Source organism: Pimephales promelas, chromosome 20, assembly GCF_988280905.1.
Source record: "Pimephales promelas chromosome 20, fPimPro1.hap1.1, whole genome shotgun sequence".
NCBI classification, from domain to species: Eukaryota; Metazoa; Chordata; class Actinopteri; order Cypriniformes; family Leuciscidae; genus Pimephales; species Pimephales promelas.
The window spans coordinates 1,878,823-1,888,396 of NC_142788.1; positions in this window are offsets into that span (position 1 = coordinate 1,878,823).

The window sequence follows — 9,574 nt, forward strand, 5'->3', positions numbered from 1 at the left end:
TAGACCTGAGTGCAAAAATGGAGGCTCTAGCCCCTTCCAGAGCTGAGATATCGAAACTCAAAAATTCGGCCCGAAAAAAAAAACGACAGTGGTACCCCTTACGTTTTTTTTTTTTTGGGTGAAAAATTAAGTTTCTCCAATCTTCCCAAAACTCTGGATTCTGATAGAGGGCCATGAGACTTAGACCTGAGTGCAAAAATGGAGGCTCTAGCCCCTTCCAGAGCTGAGATATCGAAACTCAAAAATTTGGCCCGAAAAAAAAAAACGACAGTGGTACCCCTTACGTTTTTTTTTTTGGGCGAAAAATTAAGTTTCTCCAATCTTCCCAAATTCTTATAGAGGGCCATGAGACTTAGACCTGAGTGCAAAAATGGAGGCTCTAGCCCCTTCCAGAGCTGAGATATCGAAACTCAAAAATTCGGCCCGAAAAAAAAACGACAGTGGTACCCCTTACGTTTTTTTTTTGGGCGAAAAATTAAGTTTCTCCAATCTTCCCAAATTCTGATAGAGGGCCATGAGACTTAGACCTGAGTGCAAAAATGGAGGCTCTAGCCCCTTCCAGAGCTGAGATATCGAAACTCAAAAATTTGGCCCGAAAAAAAAACGACAGTGGTACCCCTTACGTTTTTTTTTTGGGGGTGAAAAATTAAGTTTCTCCAATCTTCCCAAAACTCTGGATTCTGATAGAGGGCCATGAGACTTAGACCTGAGTGCAAAAATGGAGGCTCTAGCCCCTTCCAGAGCTGAGATATCGAAACTCAAAAATTCGTCCCGAAAAAAAAAACGACAGTGGTACCCCTTACGTTTTTTTTTTTGGGGGCGAAAAATTAAGTTTCTCCAATCTTCCCAAATTCTGATAGAGGGCCATGAGACTTAGACCTGAGTGCAAAAATGGAGGCTCTAGCCCCTTCCAGAGCTGAGATATCGAAACTCAAAAGTTCGGCCCGAAAAAAAAAACGACAGTGGTACCCCTTACGTTTTTTTTTTTGGGCAAAAAATTAAGTTTCTCCAATCTTCCCAAATTCTGATAGAGGGCCATGAGACTTAGACCTGAGTGCAAAAATGGAGGCTCTAGCCCCTTCCAGAGCTGAGATATCGAAACTCAAAAATTTGGCCCGAAAAAAAAACGACAGTGGTACCCCTTACGTTTTTTTTTTTGGGTGAAAAATTAAGTTTCTCCAATCTTCCCAAATTCTGATAGAGGGCCATGAGACTTAGACCTGAGTGCAAAAATGGAGGCTCTAGCCCCTTCCAGAGCTGAGATATCGAAACTCAAAAATTTGGCCCGAAAAAAAAAACGACAGTGGTACCCCTTACGTTTTTTTTTTTTGGGCGAAAAATTAAGTTTCTCCAATCTTCCCAAATTCTGATAGAGGGCCATGAGACTTAGACCTGAGTGCAAAAATGGAGGCTCTAGCCCCTTCCAGAGCTGAGATATCGAAACTCAAAAATTTGGCCCGAAAAAAAAACGACAGTGGTACCCCTTACGTTTTTTTTTTTGGGCGAAAAATTAAGTTTCTCCAATCTTCCCAAATTCTGATAGAGGGCCATGAGACTTAGACCTGAGTGCAAAAATGGAGGCTCTAGCCCCTTCCAGAGCTGAGATATCGAAACTCAAAAATTCGGCCCGAAAAAAAAACGACAGTGGTACCCCTTACGTTTTTTTTTTTGGGGCGAAAAATTAAGTTTCACCAATCTTCCCAAATTCTGATAGAGGGCCATGAGACTTAGACCTGAGTGCAAAAATGGAGGCTCTAGCCCCTTCCAGAGCTGAGATATCGAAACTCAAAAATTCGGCCCGAAAAAAAAAACGACAGTGGTACCCCTTACGTTTTTTTTTTTTTTGGGCGAAAAATTAAGTTTCTCCAATCTTCCCAAATTCTGATAGAGGGCCATGAGACTTAGACCTGAGTGCAAAAATGGAGGCTCTAGCCCCTTCCAGAGCTGAGATATCGAAACTCAAAAATTCGGCCCGAAAAAAAACCGACAGTGGTACCCCTTACGTTTTTTTTTTTTGGGCGAAAAATTAAGTTTCTCCAATCTTCCCAAATTCTGATAGAGGGCCATGAGACTTAGACCTGAGTGCAAAAATGGAGGCTCTAGCCCCTTCCAGAGCTGAGATATCGAAACTCAAAAATTCGGCCCGAAAAAAAAAACCACAGTGGTACCCCTTACGTTTTTTTTTTGGGCGAAAAATTAAGTTTCTCCAATCTTCCCAAATTCTGATAGAGGGCCATGAGACTTAGACCTGAGTGCAAAAATGGAGGCTCTAGCCCCTTCCAGAGCTGAGATATCGAAACTCAAAAATTCGGCCCGAAAAAAAAAACGACAGTGGTACCCCTTACGTTTTTTTTGGGGGGCGAAAAATTAAGTTTCTCCAATCTTCCCAAATTCCGTTAGAGGGCCATGAGACTTAGACCTGAGTGAAAAAATGGAGTTTCTAGCCCCTTCCAGAGCTGAGATATCGAATCTCAAAAATTCGGCCCGAAAAAAAAACGACAGTGGTACCCCTTACGTTTTTTTTTTTGGGCGAAAAATTAAGTTTCTCCAATCTTCCCAAATTCTGATAGAGGACCATGAGACTTAGACCTGAGTGCAAAAATGGAGGCTCTAGCCCCTTCCAGAGCTGAGATATCGAAACTCAAAAATTCGGCCCGAAAAAAAAACGACAGTGGTACCCCTTACGTTTTTTTTTTGGGCGAAAAATTAAGTTTCTCCAATCTTCCCAAATTCTGATAGAGGGCCATGAGACTTAGACCTGAGTGCAAAAATGGAGGCTCTAGCCCCTTCCAGAGCTGAGATTTCGAAACTCAAAAATTTGGCCCGAAAAAAAAAAACGACAGTGGTACCCCTTACGTTTTTTTTGGGGGGGCGAAAAATTAAGTTTCTCCAATCTTCCCAAATTCTGATAGAGGGCCATGAGACTTAGACCTGAGTGCAAAAATGGAGGCTCTAGCCCCTTCCAGAGCTGAGATATCGAAACTCAAAAATTTGGCCCGAAAAAAAAACGACAGTGGTACCCCTTACGTTTTTTTTTTTTGGGCGAAAAATTAAGTTTCTCCAATCTTCCCAAATTCTGATAGAGGGCCATGAGACTTAGACCTGAGTGCAAAAATGGAGGCTCTAGCCCCTTCCAGAGCTGAGATATCGAAACTCAAAAATTCGGCCCGAAAAAAAAACGACAGTGGTACCCCTTACGTTTTTTTTTTTTGGGCGAAAAATTAAGTTTCTCCAATCTTCCCAAATTCTGATAGAGGGCCATGAGACTTAGACCTGAGTGCAAAAATGGAGGCTCTAGCCCCTTCCAGAGCTGAGATATCGAAACTCAAAAATTTGGCCCAAAAAAAAAACGACAGTGGTACCCCTTACGTTTTTTTTTGGGGGGTGAAAAATTAAGTTTCTCCAATCTTCCCAAAACTCTGGATTCTGATAGAGGGCCATGAGACTTAGACCTGAGTGCAAAAATGGAGGCTCTAGCCCCTTCCAGAGCTGAGATATCGAAACTCAAAAATTCGGCCCGAAAAAAAAAACGACAGTGGTACCCCTTACGTTTTTTTTTTTTTGGGTGAAAAATTAAGTTTCTCCAATCTTCCCAAAACTCTGGATTCTGATAGAGGGCCATGAGACTTAGACCTGAGTGCAAAAATGGAGGCTCTAGCCCCTTCCAGAGCTGAGATATCGAAACTCAAAAATTTGGCCCGAAAAAAAAAACGACAGTGGTACCCCTTACGTTTTTTTTTTTGGGCGAAAAATTAAGTTTCTCCAATCTTCCCAAATTCTTATAGAGGGCCATGAGACTTAGACCTGAGTGCAAAAATGGAGGCTCTAGCCCCTTCCAGAGCTGAGATATCGAAACTCAAAAATTCGGCCCGAAAAAAAAACGACAGTGGTACCCCTTACGTTTTTTTTTTGGGCGAAAAATTAAGTTTCTCCAATCTTCCCAAATTCTGATAGAGGGCCATGAGACTTAGACCTGAGTGCAAAAATGGAGGCTCTAGCCCCTTCCAGAGCTGAGATATCGAAACTCAAAAATTTGGCCCGAAAAAAAAAACGACAGTGGTACCCCTTACGTTTTTTTTTTGGGGGTGAAAAATTAAGTTTCTCCAATCTTCCCAAAACTCTGGATTCTGATAGAGGGCCATGAGACTTAGACCTGAGTGCAAAAATGGAGGCTCTAGCCCCTTCCAGAGCTGAGATATCGAAACTCAAAAATTCGTCCCGAAAAAAAAAACGACAGTGGTACCCCTTACGTTTTTTTTTTTGGGGGCGAAAAATTAAGTTTCTCCAATCTTCCCAAATTCTGATAGAGGGCCATGAGACTTAGACCTGAGTGCAAAAATGGAGGCTCTAGCCCCTTCCAGAGCTGAGATATCGAAACTCAAAAGTTCGGCCCGAAAAAAAAAACGACAGTGGTACCCCTTACGTTTTTTTTTTTGGGCAAAAAATTAAGTTTCTCCAATCTTCCCAAATTCTGATAGAGGGCCATGAGACTTAGACCTGAGTGCAAAAATGGAGGCTCTAGCCCCTTCCAGAGCTGAGATATCGAAACTCAAAAATTTGGCCCGAAAAAAAAACGACAGTGGTACCCCTTACGTTTTTTTTTTTGGGTGAAAAATTAAGTTTCTCCAATCTTCCCAAATTCTGATAGAGGGCCATGAGACTTAGACCTGAGTGCAAAAATGGAGGCTCTAGCCCCTTCCAGAGCTGAGATATCGAAACTCAAAAATTTGGCCCGAAAAAAAAAACGACAGTGGTACCCCTTACGTTTTTTTTTTTGGGCGAAAAATTAAGTTTCTCCAATCTTCCCAAATTCTGATAGAGGGCCATGAGACTTAGACCTGAGTGCAAAAATGGAGGCTCTAGCCCCTTCCAGAGCTGAGATATCGAAACTCAAAAATTTGGCCCGAAAAAAAAACGACAGTGGTACCCCTTACGTTTTTTTTTTTGGGCGAAAAATTAAGTTTCTCCAATCTTCCCAAATTCTGATAGAGGGCCATGAGACTTAGACCTGAGTGCAAAAATGGAGGCTCTAGCCCCTTCCAGAGCTGAGATATCGAAACTCAAAAATTCGGCCCGAAAAAAAAACGACAGTGGTACCCCTTACGTTTTTTTTTTTGGGGCGAAAAATTAAGTTTCACCAATCTTCCCAAATTCTGATAGAGGGCCATGAGACTTAGACCTGAGTGCAAAAATGGAGGCTCTAGCCCCTTCCAGAGCTGAGATATCGAAACTCAAAAATTCGGCCCGAAAAAAAAAACGACAGTGGTACCCCTTACGTTTTTTTTTTTTTTGGGCGAAAAATTAAGTTTCTCCAATCTTCCCAAATTCTGATAGAGGGCCATGAGACTTAGACCTGAGTGCAAAAATGGAGGCTCTAGCCCCTTCCAGAGCTGAGATATCGAAACTCAAAAATTCGGCCCGAAAAAAAACCGACAGTGGTACCCCTTACGTTTTTTTTTTTTGGGCGAAAAATTAAGTTTCTCCAATCTTCCCAAATTCTGATAGAGGGCCATGAGACTTAGACCTGAGTGCAAAAATGGAGGCTCTAGCCCCTTCCAGAGCTGAGATATCGAAACTCAAAAATTCGGCCCGAAAAAAAAAACCACAGTGGTACCCCTTACGTTTTTTTTTTGGGCGAAAAATTAAGTTTCTCCAATCTTCCCAAATTCTGATAGAGGGCCATGAGACTTAGACCTGAGTGCAAAAATGGAGGCTCTAGCCCCTTCCAGAGCTGAGATATCGAAACTCAAAAATTCGGCCCGAAAAAAAAAACGACAGTTGTACCCCTTACGTTTTTTTTTTTGGGTGAAAAATTAAGTTTCTCCAATCTTCCAAAAACTCTGGATTCTGATAGAGGGCCATGAGACTTAGACCTGAGTGCAAAAATGGAGGCTCTAGCCCCTTCCAGAGCTGAGATATCGAAACTCAAAAATTTGGCCCGAAAAAAAAAAACGACAGTGGTACCCCTTACGGTTTTTTTTTGGGCGAAAAATTAAGTTTCTCCAATCTTCCCAAATTCTGATAGAGGGCCATGAGACTTAGACCTGAGTGCAAAAATGGAGGCTCTAGCCCCTTCCAGAGCTGAGATATCGAAACTCAAAAATTTGGCCCGAAAAAAAAAACGACAGTGGTACCCCTTACGTTTTTTTTTTGGGGGTGAAAAATTAAGTTTCTCCAATCTTCCCAAAACTCTGGATTCTGATAGAGGGCCATGAGACTTAGACCTGAGTGCAAAAATGGAGGCTCTAGCCCCTTCCAGAGCTAAGATATCGAAACTCAAAAATTCGGCCCGAAAAAAAAACGACAGTGGTACCCCTTACGTTTTTTTTTTTTTGGGTGAAAAATTAAGTTTCTCCAATCTTCCAAAAACTCTGGATTCTGATAGAGGGCCATGAGACTTAGACCTGAGTGCAAAAATGGAGGCTCTAGCCCCTTCCAGAGCTGAGATATCGAAACTCAAAAATTTGGCCCGAAAAAAAAAAACGACAGTGGTACCCCTTACGTTTTTTTTTTGGGCGAAAAATTAAGTTTCTCCAATCTTCCCAAATTCTGATAGAGGGCCATGAGACTTAGACCTGAGTGCAAAAATGGAGGCTCTAGCCCCTTCCAGAGCTGAGATATCGAAACTCAAAAATTCGGCCCGAAAAAAAAACGACAGTGGTACCCCTTACGGTTTTTTTTTTGGGCGAAAAATTAAGTTTCTCCAATCTTCCCAAATTCTGATAGAGGGCCATGAGACTTAGACCTGAGTGCAAAAATGGAGGCTCTAGCCCCTTCCAGAGCTGAGATATCGAAACTCAAAAATTTGGCCCGAAAAAAAAACGACAGTGGTACCCCTTACGTTTTTTTTTTGGGGGTGAAAAATTAAGTTTCTCCAATCTTCCCAAAACTCTGGATTCTGATAGAGGGCCATGAGACTTAGACCTGAGTGCAAAAATGGAGGCTCTAGCCCCTTCCAGAGCTGAGATATCGAAACTCAAAAATTCGTCCCGAAAAAAAAAAACGACAGTGGTACCCCTTACGTTTTTTTGGGGGGGTGAAAAATTAAATTTCTCCAATCTTCCCAAATTCTGATAGAGGGCCATGAGACTTAGACCTGAGTGCAAAAATGGAGGCTCTAGCCCCTTCCAGAGCTGAGATATCGAAACTCAAAAATTCGGCCCGAAAAAAAAAACGACAGTGGTACCCCTTACGTTTGTTTTTTTTTGGGCGAAAAATTAAGTTTCTCCAATCTTCCCAAATTCTGATAGAGGGCAATGAGACTTAGACCTGAGTGCAAAAATGGAGGCTCTAGCCCCTTCCAGAGCTGAGATATCGAAACTCAAAAATTTGGCCCGAAAAAAAAACGACAGTGGTACCCCTTACGTTTTTTTTTTGGGCGAAAAATTAAGTTTCTCCAATCTTCCCAAATTCTGATAGAGGGCCATGAGACTTAGACCTGAGTGCAAAAATGGAGGCTCTAGCCCCTTCCAGAGCTGAGATATCAAAACTCAAAAATTTGGCCCGAAAAAAAAACGACAGTGGTACCCCTTACGTTTTTTTTTTGGGGGTGAAAAATTAAGTTTCTCCAATCTTCCCAAAACTCTGGATTCTGATAGAGGGCCATGAGACTTAGACCTGAGTGCAAAAATGGAGGCTCTAGCCCCTTCCAGAGCTGAGATATCGAAACTCAAAAATTCGGCCCGAAAAAAAAAACGACAGTGGTACCCCTTACGTTTTTTTTTGGGGGGCGAAAAATTAAGTTTCTCCAATCTTCCCAAATTCTGATAGAGGGCCATGAGACTTAGACCTGAGTGCAAAAATGGAGGCTCTAGCCCCTTCCAGAGCTGAGATATCGAAACTCAAAAATTCGGCCCGAAAAAAAAACGACAGTGGTACCCCTTACGTTTTTTTTTTTTGGGCGAAAAATTAAGTTTCTCCAATCTTCCCAAATTCTGATAGAGGGCCATGAGACTTAGACCTGAGTGCAAAAATGGAGGCTCTAGCCCCTTCCAGAGCTGAGATATCGAAACTCAAAAATTTGGCCCAAAAAAAAAACGACAGTGGTACCCCTTACGTTTTTTTTTGGGGGGTGAAAAATTAAGTTTCTCCAATCTTCCCAAAACTCTGGATTCTGATAGAGGGCCATGAGACTTAGACCTGAGTGCAAAAATGGAGGCTCTAGCCCCTTCCAGAGCTGAGATATCGAAACTCAAAAATTCGGCCCGAAAAAAAAACGACAGTGGTACCCCTTACGTTTTTTTTTTGGGCGAAAAATTAAGTTTCTCCAATCTTCCCAAATTCTGATAGAGGGCCATGAGACTTAGACCTGAGTGCAAAAATGGAGGCTCTAGCCCCTTCCAGAGCTGAGATATCGAAACTCAAAAATTTGGCCCGAAAAAAAAACGACAGTGGTACCCCTTACGTTTTTTTTGGGGGGGTGAAAAATTAAGTTTATCCAATCTTCCCAAAACTATGGATTCTGATAGAGGGCCATGAGACTTAGACCTGAGTGCAAAAATGGAGGCTCTAGCCCCTTCCAGAGCTGAGATATCGAAACTCAAAAATTTGGCCCGAAAAAAAAACGACAGTGGTACCCCTTACGTTTTTTTTTTTGGGCGAAAAATTAAGTTTCTCCAATCTTCCCAAATTCTGATAGAGGGCCATGAGACTTAGACCTGAGTGCAAAAATGGAGGCTCTAGCCCCTTCCAGAGCTAAGATATCGAAACTCAAAAATTCGGCCCAAAAAAAAACGACAGTGGTACCCCTTACGTTTTTTTTTTGGGCGAAAAATTAAGTATCTCCAATCTTCCCAAATTCTGATAGAGGGCCATGAGACTTAGACCTGAGTGCAAAAATGGAGGCTCTAGCCCCTTCCAGAGCTGAGATATCGAAACTCAAAAATTTGGCCCGAAAAAAAAACGACAGTGGTACCCCTTACGTTTTTTTTTTTTGGGCGAAAAATTAAGTTTCTCCAATTTTCACAAATTCTGATAGAGGGCCATGAGACTTAGACCTGAGTGCAAAAATGGAGGCTCTAGCCCCTTCCAGAGCTGAGATATCGAAACTCAAAAATTCGGCCCAAAAAAAAACGACAGTGGTACCCCTTACGTTTTTTTTTTTTTGGGCGAAAAATTAAGTTTCTCCAATCTTCCCAAATTCTGATAGAGGGCCATGAGACTTAGACCTGAGTGCAAAAATGGAGGCTCTAGCCCCTTCCAGAGCTGAGATATCGAAACTCAAAAATTTGGCCCGAAAAAAAAAACGACAGTGGTACCCCTTACGTTTTTTTTTTTGGGCGAAAAATTAAGTTTCTCCAATCTTCCCAAATTCTGATAGAGGGCCATGAGACTTAGACCTGAGTGCAAAAATGGAGGCTCTAGCCCCTTCCAGAGCTGAGATATCGAAACTCAAAAATTCGGCCCGAAAAAAAAAACGACAGTGGTACCCCTTACGTTTTTTTTTTTTTTGGGTGAAAAATTAAGTTTCTCCAATCTTCCCAAAACTCTGGATTCTGATAGAGGGCCATGAGACTTAGACCTGAGTGCAAAAATGGAGGCTCTAGCCCCTTCCAGAGCTGAGATATCGAAACTC